Genomic DNA, 19,430 nt, shown 5'->3' with positions numbered 1-19,430 from the left:
ATCAATCTCTTGGGTACAATGTTTTCCACTCAAAATTGCATAAACATTGCTTCAAGGCATCTTATGACTTCATGAAGGTAACTTAATTTTCCTGAGAATATGAATCACTATTCTTAAAATTAAATTTAAAAAACAATCTAATTTTATTATTTTGCTTTATTTATGATGAGTTATTTTAAATATGCAAATGCACATGTATTTTCTAAGTTAAGGGAAAAAATTTTGTAACTTTTTGTACTATTTTGGTTCCATTTACTTTTTTCTTCTCCTTAGTAGCTCCAATTATCTGTGATGGTGAATTGCTTTGCAACATATCTAGAATTTTCTCATTATTTTTTATTACTTAATTCTTCTCTCTGCTTTGTTGTAAAATTCTAGTTTATTTTCCCCCCAATTAGATTTTCTGCAGTGTTGATTCTGATCTTAAATGCCTTCAGGATCTTAAGTTTAAATCTACTGACTTTGGTTTTCTGTCTTTAAAGTCTCTTTGTCTAATCCATTTCTTCCTGTCAGTAAGGTACCCATTCAGTTCAGACTTTACTGTTTTGTCAGTTCATCCTGCTTTTTAATTGAGGACACAAATAAAATGCATATTTTTATTTTCTGTGGCATACTCATCTTTTTATTTTATGTTACCAAATACTTTTAAATAGTGTTATTTAAAAACTCCCTCCCATTTCTTGTCTTTCAAAAGAAGATAGATATCTAGGGACAACATCTGATTCATATGATCAATAACAATAAAATGTATATCTACAATGATATGTCAAGTCCAAGCTAACCAAGGGATGTACTTACCCAAATCTCAGAGAACACAGAAGATGGGGTTTGTCTCTCTTTCATTGACTATCCATCTCAGGATATCCTGGCATTGAACTAGTACCTTTAGATTCTCCAAAGTTCAGAGTATACAGGACTCAGTGCTGAATTGGGGGCCACATATTATAATGGTACTGTGATGAGTCTATGTATTTGATGTAAATCCAACAACAACACGACATGCATGTTAGAAAGAGATATACTTACATATTCAAAACTTGACCCCTAATTTTTCTAGAGATTAGTATTTGTCCTCTACACCCAGGAATTTCACATTCTAGGATTCAACCATCTGTGGGTGGAAAGTATTTGGAAAAAAAATTGCATCTAGACTTTTTTTCCTTGTCATTGTCCCCTAAAAAATGTACTAAAATGACTATTTCATAGCATTTACCTTGTATTAGGGATTATATGTAATGGAGAAGTGATTTAAAGTATTCAGGAGGATGTGCAATGGTTATATGCAAATGCTATGCCCATTGTACACAGGGTCTTAAGCATCTGCAGATTTTGGTATCTGTGAGGATCCAGAAACCAATTCCCTGTGGATACTGAGGGACAACTGTATTTGTCTTCTAATTTAATTATAGAAAGTCTTTTTCTTTCACTTTCTCATCTTTGAAGGATCCGTTCTGATTTGGGCATTGTTTATTTTGTATTATAAGGAACCATGTTCTGTCTGTCTAGGAGGTTGCAAGATTTTTTCCTTCAGTCATTTTACCAGGATGTGCTGAAGTGTGTGTCAAACATTCTTGTATTTAATAAGCCCTTCTCATAAGAGGACTCAAGTTTTTCTTCATCTTAGATAAATTTTATCTACATCTGCATGACATTTTATTCTACCCCTTCTAAGCCATCTATCTTCTATGTTCTGCACTCAAAATCCCTTATCCCTTCTGTTAAAATATTTGTCCTTTCCACACCTGAATTAGTGGCCTATGAGATTTTTAAAAAAATATATTCTTTTCTTAAATTAATGGGCTAAGTTTTTAATTTGAAAATCATGTTGTCTATTTTTAGAAAGCCTTTCTGTCATAGCAAATTTCAATCTTACATCTGTTTGTTATTTTTTGTTCAATAGTCATTTTTCCCCCTGAAAGTTTGTTTCCAAGGCAATGTGTCTCTCCAGTGCCCTCTAGATGCTGGGATGTATTATGGGAACTGCCCCACACCTCTCCACTTGGAACATGTAGTTAGTAGCTGGATGGGAGTCAAGAGAAGGAAAAAGGGATTCTCACTGTCCCAAAATTTTATGCAATCATAGCATTGAGCACTTATGTTTGTTACTGGGGATCCAAGTTTCATAGATTTTTGTGTTAGGAATCATGGTCTGCTTCTGCATCAGAAAAATTCTATGTTTTTTCTTAACAACATGATTTTCAAATTAAAAACTTAGTCCATTAATTTAAGAAAAGAATGTATTTTTTAAAGATCTATTTTGCCCTTTAAATTTTTCTTCTCTTCATGACTAGCACTGTTTTGCAGATTTTTGACACCTAAAACTTATCTGTAATAATGACAGAACTCTTGGACATTACAAACCCTGATTGGTAGTGGTTTGGGGAGTGAAGATTTATAGTATAAATCCACATAAAGTGCTATTGTTTAAGTATTTACAATTTATAAAAATTAAGAAGATAGGAAAAAAATATATATTTTACTTTAAAAGTTTATTTTTTTACCATCTTTTTATATTTTGCTTTTTCCCTCTGCTCCATGGCTGAGTGTCAGAGCAGTAACTATCCCCTGAAAAACAGAACAGGCTTCTTCCAGAGGCATTTCTGAGACACCACCATAAATCAGCAAGGAAGGCACCTGAGAGAGCAGTAAATCGGCACCCTGGGCTCTGTCTTCCCTCATTGCACGTTCCTTCCTGAGCACCATGAGGCTCTGTTTATTCCTGAGAACAGGCCTACCCTGTGATGTTTGAAAAGATTGTTTTAAAAATCTTTTTGGAAGCCTTAGTGACATGCTTTATTTCCCATACATAAAAATCTATTTCTGTGTGCACATTTTGAGTATTTGGCTTCATGAGTACATATAATCTGTGAACACAAGTCCCTTTCTTCCCTCTCATTCTTTCCCCTTGCTATTTCTGATGGGTGTGTAATTTCAGTTCAGTAAACATCCACTAAGTAACCTGCTACCTCATAAATACTGCAGATGTTGGGCATACCAAAATAGATACAGCATGGTACCTGTATATCTTTATATAATTTGTTTGTAAACATGCAGCATATGATGCTAGTTAAAATATTTAGTATGTATATTAGGCCACAACATTTTTAGAACATAAGACTTTAATTTTTATCATGTCTTTAGAGAGGTGGCATGAGGTTACAACTGGGCCACGTTATACACCACTCTGGAGAAAGGTGGGAAAATATAAATTATTCCCTTTTATCTTTATCCTTATCTGATCACAAATGGCAAAAGGTTAAAGGCAAGTAGTTTAAGGCAAAAGTCAGTTGTATATTTTCTTGGCAAGTTAAAAGATATACTAAAGTCTAGGAATATTCATTAGCCCTTTTTTGTTTTATGAAATAATATTTAACTTAAAATCATTTGTAGTCTAATGAAAAGCATATTATGGTGGGAAACGTATATACTAATTTGGGATCTTGGCCTATTGAAAAATCAAGATCACATTTCAAGCTCATTCAAGGGAATGGAAAATCTGTTTTTAATGACTATTTTAGTCTCATGCAAATTCTCATGAAATCTGTCATCTTTTGTAATCAAGTTTTATAGAAACTCATACAAAACCTATTAATTACCTTAAGACAGAGGACCTATTTGAGTTTGGTATTTGTGTTCATATACTTATAGTAAAAACTAAGTTTTAGAATTGCGAGTAGGTAATACAATTTCTAATAAACTGAAGAATTTGCCTATAATCTGAAAAAAATAAGTAACTAAATAATTTTATGAATGGAACAATTTAGTAACTTTTGTTAAATAATGACAGTAATCAACCTTGATTGACAAAATAGATGAATAACCAAAAGTAAAGCACTATTTAGAAATAAAAGAAAATAGCTTATAAATTAAAGGTTTTCAGTTTCTTGTATTGTCAAAATGATAAAGCTAGAGACTTTGCTTTTCAGATCCACAGGAGACAATGGTCATATCCATGATCCTTCATGTACGTAAATATCTAATCTAAGTGAACTTGTCTGGAGCCTATTTGGGTGAGAAGGAATAGTGAGGCAGGCCAGACTGGTCAGAGAAACCCTGACCTTTTTAGTATTTATTCAACTACAGCTAAGGTACCTGGTTTTAAAACCCAGGATTCTTCATGTCCTTGGCCCATTTATTGATTGGGTTATTTTTTTTTTTTTTGGTGTTTAGCTTTTTGAGTTCTTTATATACCCTAGAGATTAGTGCTGTATCTGATGTGTGAGGGGTAAAAATTTGCTCCCAAGATGTAGGCTCTCTATTCACCTTACAGATTGTTTCTTTTGCTGAGAAGAAGCTTTTTAGTTTGAGTCCATCCCATTTATTGATTCTTGGCTTTAATTCTTATGCCACAGGAGACTTATTAAGGAAATTGGGGCCTAATCCCACATGATGAAGATTAGGGCTTACTTTTTCTTCTAATAGAGGTAGAGTGTCTGGTTTAATTCCTCGGTCCTTGATCCACTTTGAGTTTTGTGCATAGTGAGAGATAGAGGTTTAATTTCATTTTGTTGCATATGGATTTCCAATTTTCCCAGCACCATTTGTTGAAGAGGCTATCTTTCCTCTAATGCATGTTTTTGGCACCTTTGTCTAATATAAGATAATTGTAATTTTGTGGGTTAGTCTCTGTGTCCTCTATTCTGTACCATTGTTCTACCAGTCTATTTTGGTGCCAATACCATGCTGTTTTTTGTTACTATTGCTCTGTAGTATAGTTTAAGGTCTGGTATAATGATGCCACCTGCTTCATTATTCCTGCTAAGGATTGCTTTAGCTATTCTGGGTCTCTTATTTTTCCAGATGAATTTCATCATTGCTTTTCCTATTTCTATAAAGAATGCCATTGGGATTTTGATCGGAATTGCATTAAATCTGTATAGTGCTTTTGGTAGTATGGTAATTTTGATAACATTAATTCTGTCTATTCAAGAGTAAGGTAGATCTTTCCATCTTTAAGGTCTTCTTTGATTTCTTTCTTTAGGGTTCTATAGTTTTCATTGTATAGATCTTTCACCTCTTTTGTTAATTTGGTTCCCAAGTGTTTTTTTTTTTTTTGAGGCTATTGTAAATGGAGTAGTTTTCCTCATTTCCCATTCAAAGGATTTGCCACTGATATACAGAAATGCTTTGATTTATGGGTGTTGATTTTATATCCTGCTACTTTTCTGAATTCATTTACTAGTTCTCTTTAATGTGAAAAATCTCATAGCTTGAAGGGTAGGGAAGTGTGTGTGAGACTGTTTGTTACGGGATCAGAATGATGTAGCACAGGTGTGTGTGTGTGTGTGTGTGTGTGTAGGGGGGTGTCTCAAATTGAGTTATTGTCATATGAGGTACCTTTTACCACATGCTTCCTATGTTCCTGGCTGTGTAGCTTTATTATGAGTACAGGAAGTAGGATGGTCATTCCCCAGTGCTTTTAACCATTAGCCAACCTGAAGGTTGTGGATCATAACCTGGAGTATAAAGGGCCTTGAATCCCTGGTAAGGCAAATGGTTTAAAATTGTGGTTGAGACTAAATCTAAAACAATTTGCTTTAATTGGTCCATTTTCATTTAAGACAACTGACTGGACTGGAAATGGATTGTCAAGTCACTTATAAAACATTTTACTTTTACAGCATTTATCTTAAAATTTTATTTTAAGTTTTAATGGCATGATATTTTTTCAAGATTATGTATATAACAGCATATTCACAGCCAAACTTTCTTTAGATTTATTTGTAAAACAGACTCCAAGTTTGTTAAATAATAAAATAAGAATGTACAATATTGTGTATTTTAGAGTTCTTAAAAGAAACCCCATGAATTACCAATTATAAAATATTTTCCAGAAATTGGGCATTAGCTATCAATCTGGAATCTTCCTTCATAAATTATTCTTGGCTTGAAGAATGAGATGACTTGTCTAATCTTAAATCCAAATAACTGGGTTATATTTGACTTCTACCAAGTATTTGATAGTATAATAATTCTCTATTAATTAAATGTGTTCACTACAATATTATTCATGTTACCTCAGAATCTAGGCTTAAAAAAATACCAGAGTCGGAAAAGTATATATTATTTTGTGCTAATTTGATAAGCATGTTAGCCAAGTACTCCTCTCTGCCTTTGTTCTCTCTTTTTCTCCTTCTCCTCCCCTTGCTTCTTTGTGTAATGAACCAAATCATCGCTTTCTCTTATAGATTCAAAGAGCTGTTTGTTTTTGACAAGAATACACAGAAAAGACACCAGGCATTTCCTTTCTCAAATTTTAAAAATAAAGAGCCTTAACATTTGCAGAGTGAATTTTTAAGGTTTATGGCTCTGAAAATTGCAAGTTAAAAAGCACATTAGCAATTATTTCTGAAATTGCACTAGAAATATGGATCAGTTTAAAACAGATTGTTGATGTTCTAATGTCACCAGAGGTATAACAAAAAAATGTTTTGCAGTGGAGATTTTTGTTTATGACTATATTCTTGCACAATCTCCTTTTTCTGAATATTATTGCATTTTCCTTTCAAAGACATTATTAAAAATAATTCCTAGGCATATAATGTGGTATACTGCTTAGAGCAGGATAACAAAAATGGAAAATCCCAGCTTCTATTTCTGAGCTTTGCCTATAGTAATTTTGTAGCAAGTTCAGTATTTGGGTCTCTCCACCCCACCACTAAACACACACACACACACACACACACACACACACACAAAAGTTTAATTACTATTTATTCTCAAAGGTACTTAATTATCAGCTGGAAAGACTTGATGCTATTTAGTGATCCTCAGATCAAAGCATTTTAAACATACATCATTTCAACAGCATACAAGTGCAAAAGCTGAGAAATTATCTTTAGTGTGAGGTTCATCTCCTCCCTCTCTGTTTTTTTTTTCCCAACAATACATGGGTAACCTAGATACTGAAGCTGAAATATACAAAGAACATCCATTTGAGAGAGAGAAATTATTTCCTTTGCCTTTTGTTTTGTTTTCTGCATAAAAGGAATTGTGAATATTTTGCAGATGAAAGATTTTATTTATCCAGGGACTCCTTTGAACTCATACCATTTTTTTTTTTGGCCAAAATCACTTAGAAGATTGTGTGTGAGGAAAAAAAAACCTGTTATATTTTAACAAGATGGTAGAAGTCATTGTCAATAGCATTTAGATAAAAGAAAATGGACTGGACCAAACATAGTCCTTAAAGTGGAAATAAAATACTTGCTTTTTGATGCATAGTTATCACTGACTTAATTGAGTATTTTATCATATGTTGTGATGGGTTTTGGTTATTATGTTTGTATGTTCTTAAACCTATTTGAGTCTTTATATTAATTAAAGATAAAGACTCTTTTTAGTGTTTTTTTAGAAGGGGGAATTCGGTTGGACTTTGAACACAATAATCAATTGTTTAGCCCATAAATATATGATAATGCAGGCACCAGAAATAATGCTTTTACAAACTCTTGTTTTGATCTTCCATTTTCATTTTTCAGCATCAAAGCTGGAACATCCCCATGATATTTCTGCTTTCCAGCATCTCTCATTCATTCTTCTCGACCCTCTTCTATTAGTGATTATATTAGCTCAACAGTATTTAACTACAGTTTTCACGGTCAATTATTAGTGAATGTTTCATTTTATCTGTTGTATTACTTTGCCAACAAAACTGCTGTGAAGTTAATTACCTGGCAGTTTTTTAAAGTATAAAATTGAAAGAAATGGCTCTTGCAGTTAAATTGTCACACAGACCCACTTTTGTCATTACAGGATAACAACAGGTCCCCTTTGATAAGTAAGCCAAGCAGGTCAGCTGTTCCCTATTGTTCAACTAGTTGATAAAATATTCACAAAACTGAAATCTGGTGGGGTCTGGAACCTATGGTTTTGCAATTTGGACTGCATTTGATTATGTCCTTTGTAGATTTTTCATATTCTTTGAGCCCAGTTGAAAAAAAAATGTTTATATTTTGACCTGCTGAGCTCCTAACATTTAAAAGAGAATAAGTGGCTCCCACAAATCATGGCACCCCAGGCAGAAAAGGTTTGCCTTACAAACAATGGCTGAGAGAGACACCTGGAAGACACATCAAGAGGCTGCATTGTTAGGCCTGTGCACTGGGGAGAATGGAAGTTCAGGAAATAGCAACTCCTGAAGGTTACTGGACTTAGGCCTTAAAACTCCTGACTGTCTTAAACCAAAATGTGCTTCTCCAGAAATACACTGAGGCAATTGCTTTAAGAATTTTAATTAGAAATGTTCTGTGTGCTGTTAGGAAAGTACAAGCATAACTTCTATCTTAGGGTCGTCAGATTTAATGAGCAAAATATCATGGCACCTGGCAAAATCTGAATTTCAGAAAACGGGTGCCACGTGTCTTGTATTTTTTCTGGAAACCCTACATTTGAGTTCTGTTTACTTTTGTCCTACATAAAAGTTACACTTATTTACTGTCATAGATGGTGAGTTTGGAGATAATTGATGTAAAAATGAATACAACACAAATTTAGTTTGGGGCAATTTTGAGAGTCTTTCTGAATATCACAAAGATTTGGTTTCTAAACTCGGGTAACTGTTAGATCTAGAGAGCTAATAAAATTCACTGAAGAATGATCGAGATGGCATTAATGGTCCCTCAGCTTCCCTTGGCTTCAGACAGGTTTCTTTCTGACTGTAGCCCTCTGACTTCCCCTTTCTTAGAGCATTTACTTAAGAAAATTTACAACTGTGAATTATTTCTTTTGTCCCTTTGAAATGTCAGTCTTATTCCAGCCTCATTTGCCATATTTACAATCTAGTAATGTCTTTCTCTAGAACCTGAGAGCCATCCTTTTGGAATGTAATGAAGGAAGATATGCCCCTGTTTCTCTGTGTGTGTGTGTGTGTGTGTGTGTGTGTGTGTGTGTGTGTGTAAGGCAGTGTGTATGTGGGATAAGTAGAAAACTAACTTTCATAACAACAGTTACCAAATGCAGATGACATAATCACATTGACAGCTTCTCCCCTAGGAACTCCGGTACTTAGCCACTAGCCACACTGCTTAAAAACTCTCCTGCCTTTTGTTTCTGTGGAGTTGAGCTGAGCCCTCTGCTGCAGTAGCCAGGAAAAAAAAAATTGATCTAGCGTTTTTAACAAGTGTTCAGTGCATCTTTACTTTGACAGGAGAAGGCCAGGCCCTGGAACTCCATCAAACTCTTTGGGTGATTCTAATACTGACCCAAATTTAAGAGCCACTAAGCTTTTGCAATCTTTCACAAAACAGCACAGTTGTAAGTCTTGAATCTGTTTGTAATTGTATAGCAAATCTGAGTGCTCTGAGAAATACTCCATTACTTCAACAGCATCTTTTAAAATTAAAAATGATACAATTAGTTATTGCTTACTATGTCCTTTTCTTTCCAACTCAATCTTGTAATGATTCTCAGTTTTTTAACCAGTTTGACATTCTTGGTGCTTGAGGAATTTGGCCTAGGTCCCTTATGAGCATGACATTCAGTCTAAGTTAACTTTTACTTGAACCCATTGTTTTAGAAGAACTTCATTATTTCTTGAGTATGAGCTTCTTGGCAAGTTGTGTCTACTAATTACTCATGGCTTGCCTCTTGGCAGCCCAGGGTTTCTGGGGACACTCATTGCAGAGATCCATTCCTCTGGCCTGATGTAGATGGTCAGAGCATATGTACTGGCAGTTCTTGCTTTGCATGGTAGTTTAGGATCATAAAAATGACCATGCAAACTGAAATAGTGCAAAGTAATTGTGCTAAATCATATACTCTATGACATTCTGAATGGAGACTACTGAATGAATTTGGAGGAGGGAACGGAAGGACGGGAAAGTAAAGCAGAAAGAATATTCACAAACATATGTTCTTGGTTATACTAGATAGGGTTTCTTAGATGCAAACTGTCCACATTTGGAACTACATAATTCTTTGTTGTAGGGGGCTATCTTATGTATTGCAGGACATTTAGCAGCATCTCTGGCTAGATGTTAGTCACATCTTCGAAGCTTCACAAGCAAACTGTCCTTAGACATGACCAAGTGTTCTCTGTAGGACAAACTCACCCCACACTAAGGATCACTGTACTAGAAGAAATATTTAGATGGGCTTCACTGAGGTGAACTCACAAAGAATCTTTTTGTTTAGATGCATTACTGCCGCAGTCTGGCTGGGCACAATTCAGGAGCCACTTGTCAAAAGAAACTAACTTTATTTTTAGAACTACAAACGCCAAACAAAACAGCTCCTCAGGAAAAAACCTTCAGAGCCCAACTGCCACCACCGGCTTCCACAAGCCTCTCACCCCCACACCAGCCTCTCCACCTCCTACAATCCTCCTGCTCTTGAGGCTGATTGGCTGGGTTGCATGGGCGGAGCCAAAGAAGTCCCCCAATGAGCAGCTCTGCAGAGGAGCCAATCAGCTAGATGTTGCTGGGGCCGCTGTGAGCCAATCATCAGCTGGCAGATGGAAGTTTGCTGGCAGCTGGAAGTTTGCTGGGGCCCCTTTGGCTGTGGCTCTCAACACATTACTGTGTTAGTAATCTTTCTTTACTACAACAAATACCTGAGATGATCAGCTTATAAAAAGAAAAGATTTATTCTAGCTCATTGTTTTAGAGGTTTCAGTCCATAATTACCCTAATGCTCGTTGCTTTTGCATGTGGTGGAGAAAAACTACTCACCTCATCGAGGAAATGAAAGAGAGGGGGAAAAAGGGGGGTGGGATCCCACTAATCTCCTTTAGGACACACCTTCAATGACCTACAGATCCCTAGGTCCTGCCTCTTAAAGTTCTACACCTTCCAACAGTGCTATGCTGAGGACCAAGCCTTCACCACAGGGATCTCTGGGGACACTTAAGATCCAAAGTATAACAGTTACTAAGTTTTTACCGGAATAGTTTAGAAATAAATAATGAGCTTCACATACCAGAAAAAAAAAAAAAAAAGCAAGTATACTGACAATTTACAAGAAAATCGTCTATTCATCGAACAATTCAGAAAGGTATATCTGTGTTGATTTAGTCACAGTGAAATTTATAAATGGGTTTGTGGCAGCAATTTGTTTCTTTCTCAAACTCAATTTGTCATTATATCTTCATCTGGATCTGTGCCTCACACCTCCACTTCCACCCCTAGATGTCAGGCTTACAGAGATTTAAGACTTGATTAAAGATTCTGTGTGTGTGCGATCAGTTCAGGGATGCTAAACAGATTTAACAAAACAAAACAACTTTTTAAATAGCAAAGTCTATGTTTAAAAATAACTATGAAAAATCTTCATAAATCATCCAAATTGAGTTGCATGCAGGTGAGTGTAGCAGGAATCATTTTTTTCATAACTTCTTTTTCTTTAGAGAAATTCCAAGTTACATGAAGTTTTCTAAATTGGGTTTTGTTTTCTGCTCTCCTAAATGCCTTTTGTCAATTCTTTGTTGTTTCTTTTTTCTTTTTGTACTGGGTACTGAACCCAGAGCCCTATGTATTAGGACTCTACTACTGAGCTACACCCTCAACCTAGCCCTTTTTTGTTTTATTTTGAGACAGGGTCTCACTAAGTCACCTAGAGCTGGCCTCAAACTTGTAATCCTCCTGCCTTAGCCTCCTGAGTTGTTGGAATCACAGGTATGTGCCACTGTACTTAGCCCATTTTGTGAATTCTTTCCCACTTTAATAGAGACATTTCTTCCTTTGAAATGAGCAACATACTTAGGCTTACCTGCTGTCTTCCCCTAACCCTTACCCTCTAAAAGTAGATAGGGTTCTGATACCCATAACAAACTGTTGTGGTTTGTCTGACTTTAAGTCAGCTTCAGTGAACCAAGCTAACGCAAATTGATTTTAATCATTTATATATATATATATATTCCGTTTCTCTCTCTCCCACCTTAATTTCAAACATCATCAATCATATTGGGAGATTGAGGAAAGAAGGGTCAGGGGTTCCCTGCAACCAAATAATTTTAGATTCTTTTGAGCACATCTTTTAAAATCCAATACAGAAGTCTGATTTGAGATGAGAAATCTAATCTGCACAGATTCTTTATAAGACTCTCTCACAAGAAGGGCAGTCAAAGAAAGAGAATAACGACCTCCCAGACTGTGCAGCAAGGGACGGTGAGTAGAGGCAGTAAGGAGATCTCCCAGGTTCTCTGGTAGCTTTGCCTTAGTGGGAAGCAATGGGAATCCCTGTGACCATGCCTGAGAAGGAAGATCGTGTGGCCCAGTATGAGGGCAGAGGGCATAAAATAGCAAGGAGGGAGGTGGTGAGGAGGCCTTGGGCAGGTTGGAGTGTTAGGAGCTCAGAGTGGAAGGGGAGGACTGTACTAGGAAGCCAGTGCTGTCCATTGCATGTGTCCAAATGGGGCAATGACAGTGGGAGGATTTTAAAGACATTTGTATATGCATTAAGAAAGCTTCTTATCCTTTGGCACATTCTGAAGAGGTTGAGTAGGACTGGCATACTTTCAATTGATTTTTGTTTGTTGGACATACCTTAATTACTTTGTTCATGTGGAATAGGAATAATTAATTTTGCTCTATTCTAGAAGTTACTGATCATCGACAGACCCATGACCGTTAATCAACTCTGTCCTAGTGCAACCCCATAATCTGTCATTTCTTTCTTGAGAAAGAACAGGTAGGACATCTCTATCACTGTTTTTAAACATTCTATTTTTTTCTTAGCTCAGGATTTTCAGGAGAATCTGTATTTTAAAAACATATTTAACATTTATTTAATTTTAAAATACTTTCTAAATCACAGACTCCATTAAATTTTGTGACATATATATATTTTTTTCCTGCAAAACACTTTATTTTCACTTGGTCCAAGGCTTGGAAGAAGGCTCCAAGATAGTTAAAAAGCTGCTGAGTGGCTAGAAGAAGTTGCTCAGACAGAAGCCCTGATGCCAGGAGATGCAGAGCAGCCCCTTGAGGATGTATTAGGCTTTTACTTTCTATCCATGCTTGAGGTTAAGGCTTTTAAAGAGATGCTTACACAGTCTGTTCTGGGGACTCACCAGCTTCCTGAGGTCTGTTAGGTGGTCTCTTTCTTGTCAATGGCTTTCATCTCTTTGCTAGGAAGTGGTTCTCCAGGAAGTCAGAGATGGAGGTCCATGCAGGCAGAACCCAGGACACGGAGATCTTGAAGGAATTGGTTCAGATTCTTCTCCAGAGCCAAGGTGGCTTCCACGGTGCCCAGGGTTTTATTGCACTCATCTAGAGAAGGAGCCTGGAAGAGGGTGACACCGCTGTGCCGATCTTGCATCTTCGAGGGACTGCCTTGGTGCTTCTCTTTGATCAATTCATGGAAGAAGTGGCCCACGCTCTGCAGAGCCAAATCACTTTGGTAGAAACAGAAGCCCAGAAAAAAAGGAAGCATAGGAGGCCCCAGATGCAAACTGATCAGGTGGTTGACAGCAGCCTCCACTTACCTAGAATAATTCTGACGAATCTGCAAGATGGTTCGTGATTGGTTGTCAATAAGGAGCTAAGCATTAAAAATAGTGTTGGCTGGTCTTGAAAGCAAGAGATGGGCAAAATGATGGCCATGGAGATTGTGAGTGGAGAAGAGATGGGAAGGCAGCTGGAGACTGAAAGAGAGAGGGAGACCCAGGTCTGTTCATCCCAAACAGATTTGAAAAGAGAGACAGATCCATAGGACCTCAAGGCACATTACTCAATGTGACAGTGTGTCTGCTTCTACCTCTGTCAACACACTCTCTGGTTAACTGTTTCTTTGAAATACTGTCTTATTTTCATATACAGCATTTTAGTTTTTATTAGACCATGACTCCAAACTCTATTTCCTTTTGGTTCTAGAATTTTGAACTTGACAAGTGATATAATTTTCTTCTACTTCCTTGAAACTCATCTCAAATAAAGAATGCACACAGTCTGCTTGTTGTTGTACAACAATGTTTATTATACATCATTCATATAAATAGTGATACTGGGATTTGGGGTTTGAACACAGGGATAGGTAGATATAAGTCTTCCACTGAGTTATATCCCCAAACACTGTTTTTCTTTTAAAATAACTTCTTGTTTTCCCAGGCTAATATTTGTTTTGTATATATTTTTCCCCACAATTATTTTCATTTGGAGCACAGATTACCAAACCTTTGTAGCAAATGTGTACTTAGGTACTTAAGTGTACCCAACTGATGATGCATGTTTGAATTTATTGAAGTTGAGCCTATTAATCAAAATGAGGGAAAAAATAATTAATTCTCTTTAAGTTTGGAACTGTACGTAAAGTCTATTGTTAAAAAGTATGTTAAAGAAGACTTTCTCTTGAACTTTGTGAATTTGAAATTTCTTCTTGAGCTCACAGGAACTGGCAATTAAACTTTTGTCTTCAAAGATGTTTGTAAGTGTGATAAAATCAAGCAGAAAAAAAAAGATTCTTGTTATGTTTGCATGAAAGTACACAGGTATATGTATGCATGCATGTATACCTATATATTTTATTTATATATTTATGTCTATTTTCTATGTACACTCACATATATATACCTATACATAGGGAGGCTAGCAAAATTTTGTGACAGTTTGTATTTCATGCTTTTATTTGGTTGGATTATTTCTATACATGCATATGTGCATATGTACACTGCAAATCACTTCAATAATTTCACAATTTACCTCATAGTAAAATGCTTCTTTCTATTTTAAACAAATTACCTTGGTCTTTTTAAAAAGCTTTAAGGGAAATAATAACTTATTTTGTATTTTACACCCAAAGCACATCCAAAAGCTTTAGGATTCACGCACAATGTAGCAAGCATTTACTCTGAAAGTAAATCCAAAGAAAAAGAGGATTTATATGAGACCAACTAACCAAGCAGGGAGTGAATTCCAAATTCAGAGAAGAAAGAAAGGTTTATTAAAATATGTCGGCTCATCAATTTCCAGTCTACGCTTTTGAAATAGCCAGTGGCTCTCCTTCAGGTGATTTCAGACAGTGTGGTTCATTTTCTTTTAGGTCATAAGAATAGATAAATGTAGAAAAGAATTATTTCTGGCTAATATTTAATCCCTTGATGCTGCCATATTTCGGCATGTTATATAACTATACTTCTATTTATGATCCAGTACTTGTTTTGCTACACTTAAATTACAAAAAATAATTTTAGTCCATGACCATTTAAAGTGAATCCTAGCTGAGATAAAATTAAGAATAAGCATCTTACTGTTTGCCAAGGCAATGTGCTGGTGATCCATCCGTAAGGATATTTATTAGTCTAAATTGCTATGCATAAGAGCACCTAGGCATGAAGTGAGGGAAATACTAACAACGCAGGGAGCAGAATGGCTAGAGCTTGTTTACATTTTTGAGCCCTGATAGAATTGGGTATGGGGAAAAGTTGAAGAAGCTACTTTCATGAGAAATGCCATGCTTGTGGGACAAGCTGGTCTGCTTGTTCCCAGGGCAATAACGGGAGCATTGCACAGAGTATGTGTGAGAGACTTATTTCCAACCCCTAGTAGAAACTGAGATAGCTCTGACTCCTCCAAGATAATGGCAGAGGCCTTTCACACAGGTCATGGGACGCTATGGAGATGACTGGTAGTTTTGCTGCAGGAAGGAAGAATTGGGAAAAGATAGCATATCAAAATCATTCTTCCTCCTAGGGACTTCCAGCAACAGCTGGGCAGGAGACCCTTTCTGGGATTGGAGTCCTGCCCTTGAATCCAGTGGGGAAAGAGAGCCAGTGAATTCTGGACATCTACTGTTAATGCAGTCCCTCCTTCCACAGACCCTTGAGGTCTGTAGATGTACATGTTATATTTATCTATGGAGGTTCAAAATCACTGTGATTAACATTTTTGAAAGGGGAGTGCATGCAATTACACACAATTTTGAAAAATACAACAACACTTGATTGATATTCACTAATACAATTTTGTTTCCACAGTCTGGGTTCATTAAAAAATGTCTGAATTGTCTTGGTGCACATTAATGCATTTAATAATTAGACAAGAATAAAGGAGACAATGTAGTTCAGAAGCAATTAGTCAACATTCTTAGAACACAACATATAAACTGTATCTTTATTCAGAAAGATTACATTCTGAGTTTCAGAATTTTATTGCATCCTAAATTATATTTAGGTAGTAAAATTAAGATTACAATTCTACCTTATTTAATTAGTGATAAAACACACATTAAATTAAACATATTTTATTTTAGTATGCTATCTTGAAAATTGAAGATGCATTAGCTAGACAATGGCCAATTTTCAACATACTGTACTATTATGGTTTGCATCTGGAGTGTCCCCACAAGCTCATGTGTTGAAGGGCCAGCTGGTGGTGCTATTGGGAAGTAGTCAAAATTTTAGGAGGTGGGGCCTAGTTGGTGAAAGTAGGTCATTGAGGGTATGCCTTGAATCAGGTTATTTTGTCCCACATCTCCACCTCTTTCTTTCTCTGCTCCAGGTCACTTTGAGGTAAGCATCTCTGTTCTGCCACACCCTATCTACGATAAGGTTCTGCCTTACCATGGGCCCAGAATTAACGGAGTCACAGGAAACCATGGACTGAAACTTCTCAAACTGTAAGCCAAATAAATCTTTCCTCCTTTAGGTTGTTTCTCTCAGGTGTTTTGACATAGCGACAGAAAGCTGATGGGACACACCTGCTCCGTGTCATTTTACCTAAATTCCTGAGAAAAACTTAAAATTGGGGATCACTATGAGATATACTATGGGATTTTTGTAAATTGCTATTAATATATTTAATTTATTTTGAGCTTATGCTTCTGTTCTATGTCACAATGATTTGGAGCTGTGACCATTCTGGCATGAAAACATAGAGCTTTCTGTTTCATTTGCACTTCTTTACTCCTAAAGTGGCAGTGTTCTCCTCTACTGAATATTGAACAAGTCATATATGTTTTCAGTCTCAGTTTTCTCTTCTTTAAAGAAGGAATAAGAGAAGCCCTGATATTGATGTGTATAGGAACTGAGATATGGTAGTTCTAATATCATGCTCTTGGGTACTTTCCAACTTCCTTCTCATAATGCATAGTCTTGCTTTAAATTCTGATCTGTGATCTTTTTTTCTACCCAATGTCCAGGCTTATAATTAGACTATCTTCCTATCTTAATTCTACACTTACATGGTCTGTCAGCAAGGTGGGATATATATATACTTTTCCTAACTCCAATAAATCTCCTACTCCAATATTTTCCTTTGGAATGTATTTTTTTTATATTCTTCATCTCAAATTCCTCCCTAACACCATAAATCTAGTTTGAGTTGTTACCATCTCATTCAAGGACTACTTAGCAACACCCAGCAGTCTCTGACTGTATTTCCCCTCTTCCATGTGATGTGCATATTGCTAAAATTATTTTATTTAAAAATCATATTATTCCCTTGATCTGCAAAAGAAAATTTCAGTGGGTAGATACAATTTTAGATTATATTGTGCACTAATTTCTTTGCGAGCTTTTATGGCTTTTTATAATAAGAACAGCATTTCCTCTTATCCCTCAATTTCCCTCGTTCTGTATACTCCATACTTGAATTAGAAAGATACATTTTTTTTTTCCTTTTTGTATTTGTTGCTTGGCATGCTAGGCAAGTGCTTCACCGCTGAGCTCCATTCCCTAGCCATTAAACTTCATTTTGATTATTCATCTGTTAGCAGACTTTTGGGTTTCTTCCACCTTTTGGACTGTCAATAATGTTGCTGTAAACATTGGTGTATAACTAACTGAGTCCCTACTTTCTATTCTTATGTGTATATACTCAGAGGTAAAATTGTGGGTCCTGTGATAAATCTGTTTTTAATTTTTTAAGGAACTACCATTCTCTCTTGACAGTGGCTGTACTGTTTTGAGGCTCCAGTAGCAAAATGCAAGAGCCTCAATTTTTCCATATCCTTGTCAACATTTATTATTTTCTGCTTTTTTGAATGATAACCATTCTAATGGTAATGAAGTGGTTTCTCATTGTGGTTTTGGTTCACATTTCCCTAGTAATGGTGCCAGTGAGCATGTTTTAAAGTGCTTCTTGGTCACTTTTATATCTTGTTTGGAGAAATTTTCTTTGTTTTGAATTAGGTTGTTACTTCCCCCCCCCTTTTGGGGGTCCCTGTTATGGTTTAGATATTTGATGTCCCCAAATGGTCATGTGTAAGACAACACAAGACAGATTAAAGGTAAAATGATTGGGTTATGAGAGTCTTAACCTAATCAGTGCATTAATTTAATGCTCTGATAGAGATTAACTGGATGATAATTGTAGCCAGGTAGGGTATGGCTGAAGGAGGTGGGTCATTGAAGCATGGTATATATATATGTATATATTTGGTATATATGGGTATATATTTTGCCCTTGGTGAGAAGAAAATGCTCCCTATTTCCTGGTTGCATGTCCTGAGCCACTTTCTTCTTCCACACTCTTTTGCCAGGATGTCCTGCTTCACCTCACCTTGGGTCCAGAGAAATGGATTCAGCCATCTGTGGATTGAGACCTCTGAAACCATGAGCTCCTAAATAAACTTTTCCTCCTCTGAAATTGGCCTTCTCACATCTTTTGGTCACAGCAGAGAAAAAAGCTGACTAAAACAGACCCAACCTTTTAAGCAGCATATATTCACACATGGTTTAACAGGAGTTTGCAGAACTAAGTTGGCACAGAAAATATGAATTAATGCATGATGTTTCTGAGGCACCAGGAGCCATTGAGGAGAGAGGGATTTTTAGTGGTTTTAGTTACCTTGGTTCTTCTGTTCTTGCATCTGCTGTTTGTGTTTTCCACCAATTCCTTTGCTTATAGCAGCTCTTCTCTTGTATCAGTATCCCTGTTTGGGAAACCAGATGATCCAATTTGTTAAGAGTTATTAATGAAGTTAGAGTAAATAAGCTCTTGTGAATGCCTAAGAGATTCACCTATTGGTACAGAGTGGAAGCTTTATGGTATGAAGTCCACAATATCAAGCATTTTGTTTATTTTTGTTTCGTACCTGTGGAACTAGGTGAGATTTCTTGATGGTCCTTTCTGGAAAGATCAAGTTTTGCAGGTAGCAGCCACACTTGTTTGTTTTCCTATCCTCCATGTCTTACTCTACCTACCAAGATGAATATTTAGTGAGTATCTAATAAATATTTTAAGTGGCTTTGTATGTAGTTTCATTCAAATTATATCACACAGCAATGTTTATATTCTCCTGTGGCTATTTCAGTCCTTGCTTAATTGAATCTAAAGTCGTGGTCATTGTTTAGAAGGGGACTTTACATTTATTTTGACATTTAAAAAATTCCAACCAAGTTGGGCAGGGTGGCATATACCTGTAATCCCAGCAACTCAGGAGTCTGAAGTAGGATGATCACAAATTTGAGGTCAGCCTCAGAAACTCCATGAGACTCTGTCTCAAAATAAACAACTGAAAACGGGCTGGGAATATAGCTCACTGATAGAGCACCC

The 19,430-nt window shown here is 36.2% G+C and overlaps 1 long non-coding RNA gene across 1 annotated transcript; it reads left to right on the top strand.

Annotated features, from left to right (window-relative positions):
- The first annotated feature begins 16,436 nt into the window (after window positions 1-16,436).
- On the top strand, window positions 16,437-18,521 carry LOC144365886 (uncharacterized). The gene is made up of 2 exons (XR_013424616.1): window positions 16,437-16,551; window positions 18,415-18,521. It is a non-coding gene; the product is annotated as an uncharacterized LOC144365886 (long non-coding RNA).
- The last annotated feature ends 909 nt before the right edge of the window (window positions 18,522-19,430 follow it).

The sequence above is a fragment of the Ictidomys tridecemlineatus genome, chromosome 8 (genome assembly GCF_052094955.1).
Source record: "Ictidomys tridecemlineatus isolate mIctTri1 chromosome 8, mIctTri1.hap1, whole genome shotgun sequence".
NCBI lineage: Eukaryota > Metazoa > Chordata > Mammalia > Rodentia > Sciuridae > Ictidomys > Ictidomys tridecemlineatus.
Note: the sequence above shows the minus strand (reverse complement) of the source record. Positions and strands in the feature narration are given on the sequence as shown.